Source organism: Amblyomma maculatum, chromosome 9, assembly GCF_055883805.1.
Source record: "Amblyomma maculatum isolate TAMU_Amacu chromosome 9, ASM5588380v1, whole genome shotgun sequence".
NCBI classification, from domain to species: domain Eukaryota; kingdom Metazoa; phylum Arthropoda; class Arachnida; order Ixodida; family Ixodidae; genus Amblyomma; species Amblyomma maculatum.
Window position 1 is genome coordinate 64,005,806 of NC_139352.1, and position 9,705 is coordinate 64,015,510.

Genomic DNA, 9,705 nt, shown 5'->3' on the forward strand with positions numbered 1-9,705 from the left:
GTACGTACGTACGTACGTATGTATTTATGTATGTATGTATGTATGTATGTATGTATCAGCTAAGGTATATAGTCAGTGATAATGTCGTCAACTGATTACGTGACACGAACATGTCATGACAAGAAGTCGTGAACAACGAGTTGGTGACGTCATAGCTAGATGCAAAAAAAAGATGTCTAACTTCGGAAAAGCAATGCAACTCAGAAGCTCATAACGAAACTAGGTACGGAACTCGCAATGCTTTCGCACTTCCGCGCGTAAGCATGAATTAAGTTCAACCCTGTAATTTTCGTTAGATCAAAATAATGTTTATAACACCCCATAAAAATGATTAATTTATAACTTTTGATAACACTGAAAAGTCAGCATTTGGAATAATTTTTATTTTAAATGTTTTGCTAAAAATTATTTATGGCCACTTTAATAATATTATTTTAATGATCCGTGCTGCCTGGGCTGCCGCTGCTAATTTGGCCGATATCAAAGCGCTGCTGCTTGTGTAAAACATCAAAATATTATTTATATATACTGCGATCTAGGCCAATCAGAACAGCCTGCAGTACATTACTGCGTTCCTATTAGAACACTATGTAGTAGTCCTATATGCTCATTTGCCGACGTCGACTACTAGTATAAGCTTACGACTGCTAGCCCTGCATGGTTAGGGTTGTTCGTTTTCAGATAAAACCCGATGTTATCCGATTTTTGCGGCCCGAAGATGGCCCCGAAGAGTCGGGTCAAAATCACAATTTTCCCCAATTTCTAGAAAAACTGTCCATGCGATAGTATTTTAACGAGGACATGTAAGAAGTAGTTGACCAGCTTGTGCGAATGCAGTGCTTTGTGTCCCAAAACTGGTCCAGACTCTTTATTGCCAGTAATTATTAGTTACCAAAGACACGCGGATGTCCGAAATATTGTATTGAGAACTTCGATCTTCCCGCTTACTAGCCTAAGACCTCTAATTGTTGCACTACGATTTTAAAAACATAGAATAAATGATTAGCGGTTGTGAATTTAACCCTTAAAATGAAACTTCTCACGCTGTAAGAGCAGTTGACCAGCTTGTGCGAATACAGTGCTTTGTGTCCCAAAACTGGTCCAGACTCTTTATTTCCAGTAATTATTAGTTAGCAAAGACACGCGGATGTCCGAAATATTGTATTGAGAACTCCGATCTTCCCGCTTACTAGCCTAAGACCTCTAATTGTTGCACTACGATTTTAAAAACATAGAATAAATGATTAGCGGTTGTGAATTTAACCCTTAAAATGAAACTTCTCACGCTGCTCATACGGCGAAAAAAAATACATTTCCGCAGTCGACAGGATTCGAACCTGTGCGGGGAGACCCCAATGGATTTCTAGTCCATCGCCTTAACCACTCGGCCACGACTGCCAGCTGTGTGCTCTTTCCGAAGAAACAAACATTACACTTAAATCTTACTGCAAACAGCGACGTGAAGATTGCGCATTCTCTGTCATATCTAAAGCATGGCAATTGCGATAAGATACCGCCATTAGCGATTGCCGTACGCCTCGAGTGCCTTTTCATTCTTATCACAACGGCAAGCAAAGCGTTAAGGTCAAGGTCGGAGACTTTCCTCGTAGAGGCGAGGCTTGGCAACCGTCCTTCGAGAATTGAATGCATGAGGGGTTGGACAACTGGAATGCTGCCCTATAAAGGAAGTCACATAATTGACATTAAAGTTAACACACCGACAATGTTGCCTCAATTCTGGTTTCATTATGTTCGAGGGGCATAGCGAGAAGGGGGTGTGGGGGCAGGCAATATGGCGCCTATTTTAATGACTACTGAATATCGGTGTATGTCTCAAAGCGAGAAGGGAAAGATGAAGTTGGAAATAATAGTCGAATTGACTGACATTTGAGCAGCGCAGCAACTATAGCGGCCACCAAACAGGTCCGTTAAGCATGTACAGCCTTTATCAAAAGTTTACAGGCCAGGGGATCTACTTCTGAGCGATACTGTGTGGCTCGTAATGCATTCCCAGATTTCCATACTTGCTGAAAGCAAAAAGATTTATCGTCCTACCATCTCCAAAGGCTAGGATTTGCACGATTATTACAGAAACGGCTTACAAGCAAACCCTCTGGGCTGTAAACTTTTGACAAAGACTGTACATCGAGCCTGCTGAGGCCACAAGTTCATCAAACAGTTCGTTCTTATGCTTAGTCAATCCAAGTATCGAAACTATTAAAAATTACCGCACACGTGCGGAAAAAATTCAACCGGAGCACGTTATCATTGCGTTACTTATGGCATTATTCGCCTTGTCAGATTGAAACTGGCAGTTGAGCGATGCGCACACTGGCAATAAACTCTAGTTTGCTTTGTCATAGACAGATAATGCTTCTTCATGTACAGCCTCGTCCATTTCTAGCTATAACACCGTCACTGCTTTCAAAGCGTCATTGCGTCCGACCCAGCCATACAATAAAGCTATGTGGCAGACCATTGAAGCAGCACGCCCGGCTCCCTCTGTGCTTACATCCCTTGCATCGATATGTGCCTGCGTCGGACGCAATGTTGCTTTGGAAGCAGCGACCGTGTTATAGCTAGAAGTGGTTGGCCCTGTACGTCAGGAAAGACGGTATACTTCGGTTAAAACGGAACAGCGAGCACTGTTTACTCATTTCCGCATCTCTATGTCAGTGTTGCACATCAGCGCACACAATTCGCTCAAAACAACACCGATTATTCACACTCATTTGTGATATTTACTCCGTTAGTCAAGTTAAATGTGATACTGTCCGATATACGGCGTGGTGCCAACCAAGAAAAGTAGGGGCATGAATATAACGCAATTTCAAATTAAATGGCAACCGCAAATGCTCCGTGAATTGCGTCCTTTTTTTTAAGTAGGGAAACGCGGACATGTAGCTATCAATTAAAAAAAAACAAAACAAAGAACAGCGTATATATGTTTAGGTATTGCATGAAAAATGTTTTTATTTCATTGATATACATTAAAAAAAAGAACACCTATGTGGTATTATTTCGAACCGGCGGTCACCTTATAATACGAAGCTAGCATTTGCATTCATTTCGCAATGTATACAATTGTCACGTGCTGAGCGACGTGCAGAATGCTTTTTTTATTATTATTGAACCGGATAGTAAACGAGCCATCGTTCCTCAGAAGCACCACCACACCAGAACAAGTTTTCTGGCAGCGCCACTATTCACACGAGTGACACGCCGTTACGTCACTAATATATGTGAGACACGCTGTCGGCCCGCGGACCGATCAAGCGAGAAATGTCAAATGCATTTCTCCAGTGGAGTTCAGCTGTGGGCCACAAAGCTAAGCGCGCTAGGTGTGGCAACCAGCCCACTGTTCTGAATGTTCCCACTTCCGTAAATGGATTCGCTCACCGCAAGTATACGCACCGCCGGCTCCCTCCCTAACCCTAACCGGAGCCTCCCACTGGCGCCGACTCCATACGCGTACCGCTCCCTACCCTATTCTCCTTCATGCCCGCTACCCGATCAGTTCCTCTCCTCCTGTAAGCTCTGCGGGAAACCGGGATACTTTCTTCACGTTCTCCTCACATGCCCTACCTTCTCACATCCTCCATCCCCAACCACAGCGGAGTCATACTTTCCTGGCCAGCTCCACTGCTGCAGACCAGCGCTGGGTCATCAACCAACGAGGGCTGTCCTTTGCTCTGTATAAGGGCGGCCCCCTAAGGGCTGTCTCGTGTCATGTAAGGAAAGGGGGGTCTGCCCCTCTACATTTTTTTGACAGTAAATGTTTTTTCCACCACCACCGCAAGTACGCAGCCTGCGACGCGCACAGTCGTAAGACTATAGAAGGAGACGGGCCTTAATTGGCACTCACTCGTGAGATGAAGTTTGTGTTCTGGTTAGCGGAGTGGAGGGGTAAACGGGGGAGTTTGGACATGACGGGGTAGCTAGGCCTGACATGCGCGCCTAGCCTTCTTCTCTTCCCGGAATTGTCAATTCGACCACTGAGTCGTCTACTTTTTTGATCTTCCGAGTCCGCTTGACGGAATCGAAGCGCATAACAGTTCGTAGTGACGTGTGTGAACACGTGATGCCTGGCCCGCGGACCGACGGTTCCTCGTGTGAAGAGACCATGACGTGCACCTGACCGGTTTATATCGTATAGCTGCTCGTATAGAAGACGCAAAACTATGTCAGTTACGCTGTGTGTGGACAGCCGAACTTGATGCAAGCGCTCTGAATGACTGATTATCAGTATTTGCCACACAACATGGCATTCGGAAACTGCCTGCGGAAACATTGCAAAAGAAAATGCAGACGCGTTCTTTGCCTACAGCGACAACCTCAATGGGAACTTTCCTTGGCGCAAACGGCGTTGACGCAGAATGCCGCAACTGCAAGTAAAATATATTCCGACGCCCTATGACGGCTTGCGATGGGAAAAACGTGAATAATACGACATTACGCAAGTGTAAATGCTGAAAGAAAATGCAAGGTTATACAAAAGAAAAAAGGCTGCAGTGAGCAATTATCGCAACCGATAGCGCGGTATACGGATCGCACGTCGGTCCACTGCAGTCAGCCATATCACGTTCTTATAAGACCGCGTCAGCATTGTAGTAGAGATCTCTTGGTCGACTCAAGCACTGTTGGACGGTTGTGGTGGCTGTTACGACACACATTTACGTCTTAAAAGAATCTAAGAAAAACACTGCAAATAATTTATCTATTTCTGACCGTACAGAAGTCATGGGTGCACAACAGACTCAATTTCGAGGGGAACGAAATATATATATATATATATATATATATATATATATATATATATATATATATATATATATATATATATATATATATATATATATATTGAAACACGAGTAAGCGTTTGATGTTTGGCTTCACAGAGGAAATGCGGTATACAATGTAGTTTAGAAATTAGAAATGTTATCGCAATCAAGTGCGGGACGATGTTCGTGGTTTATGTGCACATATCGCCGACATTAAATCGCCAGATCAAGAGCATACAAAAAATGTCGCTAAATTTATCGCCGAGCTATTTGAGTTATTCGCGCCTACAAGCGTCACCTCCTCATAGCATGAGGGAGAGAAAAGCACCGGAGTTGGAAGCTCACGGTTTCATACACGTGGCTCGCCCAGCGTTCACGACGAAAATTGCGACTGTCGCAGACTACCTCAGACTATCGCCGCCAAAATTGAGACTTTTGCCAGCAGTTGTCCCAGTTATAACTTGGACCAAGAGTTAAAAATTAAACTTTTTTTTTTTTTTTGAGATAGGCCAGGCAAATCAGTTTTATACAGAGGGCCATCCGTCGTGCACATCAAAGGCTACTTTTGTTTCGGAAATAATTAAGTAGTTAAAATGGGTTAATTTTTCTAATTTACTTAATATTGATTTTAGGCAATAAATGTGATTCGCAAAGTTGGAGAGCAACCCCAGAAACCCCCATACCATTAATTTGCTATAAAGAAAGCCTCACGTGTATATTTTGTTTTCCAGGACATTATGCTGCAAATCCAACACCGGATCATTGAAGCGCATACTAAAGACACGCGAGTTATCCTGGGCCTGGACTTACAAAGGCCTTCGATAACGTCAAACCCAAAGCAATACTGGAAAACCTACAAAATCTCGGCGTAGGTGAAAAAAAACTTATAACTACGTAAGGGACTTTCTCTCAAAGCGAGAAGCAACCATCCAAATTGGAGAACACAAGTCGGACAAATTTACACTGGGCAGCAGAGGAACACCCCAGGGCTCAGTCCTCTAACCCCTGCTGTTCAGTGTTTCAGTCATCAAGCTTCCATCAAAGCTAGAAGAAATTGAGAGGCTAAACCACAGCCTCTACGCAAACGACATCACACTGTGGACCACGGGAGGTAGTGATGGACAAATTGAAGACATCCTTCAGGCAGCCGCGTGCAAACTGTTGAAGAATACGTAACCCCTAGAGGCCTGAAATGCTCTCCCAAAAAGTCCGAGATGCTCGTGTACCAGCCACCACGCAGCAGATTCGACAAAGAACAAGCTAGAATCGAACTAAAGGCAGATGGAGATTTCATCCCCAGAGTGGACAAGGTTCGGATCCTAGGTATGTGGCTGCAGTAAAATGGTCATCACGGAGATGCTATAAAGAAACTCGAAGGCTGTACTCAACAAACGTTACGTCTAATTAGACGCATCGCAAATCGGGCATGAGAGAAGCAAACCTCCTACCCCTTGTACATGCCTTTGTCATCAGCAAGACGCAGTCCCGTACTTACACCTTGCCAACTGCGAGAAGGCTAAGATTGAAGCAATCATCAGGAAGAGCATAAAAACAGCCCTTGGTCTCCCCATCAGTAAGTCTACGAAACGGCTAAAGAAGATGGGGGACCACAATACGCTGGAAGAGGTGATAGAGGCCAACCAAATATCCTAGAACGGAAGAGTGGCAAAGAGGCGGACAGGAAGAAGCATATTGCTAAAACTAGATATTCGATACGAAAGGCAAGAGGACCAGAAGACGGATGTCCCGATGGAAGTCAGGAAGCGACTAAAAATCCCCCCGCTGCCATGAACTATGCATCCAGAGTATCACTAGAAAAGAAGGAAGAAAAGGACGGAAACGCTGCAGAAGATATATCAAGGAAGGTCTATGTCGATGCCGCCGAGTATGAGGACAGGCATGTTATGGTTTTGGTAGTGTCAGATGAACAAAATCTAAGAATAAACGGCTCGGTTAGGACAAGTTTAGCTCACACGGCTGAAGAGGTGGCGATTGCCTTTGCAATAGCAGGGACATTGGCTACTACAATTATAAGTGATTCCAAAACAGCAATATGCAATTTTCTCAAGAGAAGGGTCTCTCCACGCACAAAAAGGATACTGAGAACATGTGAGGATGACAGAATAATCCGGCTAATATATGGTCACCAGCCCACTCCCAGCTTCATGCATGGAAATGAGGGAGCTCACAAGCTTGCCCGCGGTCTCACCTTCCGGGTAGGCTCCGATCCTCAGTACTCTTAGGAGGGACAGGCTAGTCAGCTACATAGAGATTACCGAGCACTATCGACTAAACAGGTTAGAATACCCACCGGCAGATAGGATACTAAATAAGATCCAAGAAAGCATTTGGAGGCGCTTACAAACAAGGAATTTTCCGAACCCAGTATACTTTAAGTCAGTGGTACCCGGCTCAATTCTCAGATAGGTGCAAACTATGTCAGGATAAAGCGGGTCTGGTACATATAATATGGACGTGTCCGGCAATAAAAAATATAAATGAACAGACAAAAAAACGGAAGAATTTTGGGAGACTCTACTGTTGAGCTCACACCCTGAGACTCAGCTAGGTGTAATCCGACTGGCCGAACACGCCGCCCGGGTCCAATGACTCCAGGTCGTCGTCTAGGCAGATAGATTGACGCCTATCCTGCATCTGTTGGAAATTGTTTTTACCACCATCACCGAGCTCCAAAGAAAGCCCGCGAATTACAAAAGCAACTTGACTAGCGCATTCGCGCGCCACGAATGCCCAGCTCTCAACGATGGCTCGAGAGAACAAAATCAGCTACGAGTCTGCGACCGTGGCTTGCAGCGACAGGCCGATCGTGTGAAAAGGTAATAAAGTTTATCTATTCGACGAGTGTCAGTCCCTACGTGATTTGTATGGGGCACATGTAGGACATCTTGTTTACGCAGATAAAATTATCTGTTTTCATAGCTTTCGAGATGCCACTGTGCTGCCAATGCCAAAGCTAAATATAGCGCTGTTGTTATCATGACCCAATTTAGCGACTATTTCTTCTTACTATGACGGGTTTAATGTTCCAGTACTCTCAATGCAATCCGCAAATTTTTGCAGTCATTTTTCATTGTGTTAACACTCCATAACATTTGTACCTACATCTTATGTAAGGTGCCTTACCAGGTCATTAAGGTAATGCGACGAAGTGAAACGAAATGAAGCGAAATGCAATGAAGCATACTCGTAACCTTGCGTGCTACGCTCTGTTCAACTACTGAGGACAGAATTTTCGCGAGCTTGATTCCGGTAGCAGCGGCTGCCTTTTTAGATTCCAGCGGAATGTGAAATCACCCGAATACTGAGCTTTCGTCAGATGCAGTCACGTTAAGGAATCCTGCAGAGCCTTATATCCCTTGTATAAATTTGGAGCAAGCATGCGCGCAGGCTATTAAGTTGCGAAAAGATATTAGCATACGCGTTTTTAGTCTCAAGTGTTGTGAACGGTCCCTTCGGTTAAATTTCCCGTCGTCGCTTAATAAAAGCACGCAGAAAGACGGCAGTACGCACCGTGGGAAAAATAGGCGTCTCTGGTGCCATCCCGGCCGGCGACGAACGCACATTTTGCGTGCATTACGAATAGCGGATATAATGAACGTGTCCGTGGTCTACAATGTTATTCGGCTCTGATCACTGACTTTTCTTCTCAGCAGTCAATCCAATGTCTCTCGTGAAGCGCTCCGTCGCTAAGTATGCACAGATGTTGCCGGAATCGCCTGCCTTCCAGGAAGTAGCTTACAGCTTCCCTGCACAACATGACCCGAACAACATCCAGCAGCAATACAGGGCTGCACGCGTACAGTACGACGCATGAACCGAACGCTTAACGGCATTTATGATGATGCTCATTGCATGAGTGATACTGCACTTGTTCACCACTGTATAGGTTTGTTTGTTTATGTTTTTTTTCCACCTGACATATAGAAGGGAATAGAGCTACGCAAAGGAAAATTAAAGATGTAGCGTTAAGAGACTGGAAGCGTACGTCTACGGTGAGTCAGGGAACAAGCATCAGTTACTGACATTCTAGTCAAAATCAAGAAGACGATATGGGCGTTCGGCAAAGTATGAAATGCGAAGGCAAGATAACGGCTGGTCGTTCAAGGTAACTGATTGATCCCCGCAGAGAAGAAAACGTAGGAGGGGGTGGCAGAAAGTCAAGTGGGGGGGATAAGACTAGAAAATTTGCACGGGTGAGTTGAATTTAGCTGGCATAGGACCGGGCTAATTGCCGGCATGCATACGTGGGAGAGGCATTTGGCTCTGCAGTGGGAGTAGCCAGCCTGCTGTTGACTACGATACGTTAGCCGTCAGAAATGAACGGCCGCCGACGAGACGTTCAAATGCACTTCCCAGCGCTTACTTGCAGCAAGTCGTTAACAGATGTAGCATCGGTAGAAATTAATGCGTATTAGTTCACCTATTTTAGTTATCTAAAGCACGAAGCGTTTCAGAGAGCACGACGGCTAGAAATGTGCGAACGTGAGAAATGCGCAGCCCATCTTAGATAAATGAAGGTACTTCATTTTAGCGCTTGCTTAAACCAGATGATGTCTCTGAAGGCTTTTGATGAAGTAAGTAAACCATTATAAAGTCGCGATCACATTACAGTCACGGACAAAAAGTGCTCGTCACGAGAGAAGGCAAACGCAAGGATGAAAAGACCGGCCAGCAGGTAGATTTGTACAGAGCCCGACGACTACTTTGCAATGGACCGCCGTTTGTGCATACATAGTGTCGCAGAAAAACCGGCGTTAGCGTTGTCGTGGTTGTAACTCAAAAACACGCAAGTGATTTCGTATCAGTTTGTGAAGCAACCATTTTTTTTTTATATTTGTGCAGCGTTCAGGATGGCGTCATACCATTTTCCTTGCCATTTAGCGTCCATCTGCTTGTCAACTTG

General features: G+C 44.7%; 1 non-coding gene across 1 annotated transcript; it reads right to left on the minus strand.

Annotated features, from left to right (window-relative positions):
• Positions 1 to 1,316: 1,316 nt before the first annotated feature.
• Positions 1,317 to 1,398, minus strand: TRNAS-AGA (transfer RNA serine (anticodon AGA)). The gene has a single exon. It is a non-coding gene; the product is annotated as a tRNA-Ser (tRNA).
• Between the last annotated feature and the right edge of the window lie 8,307 nt (positions 1,399 to 9,705).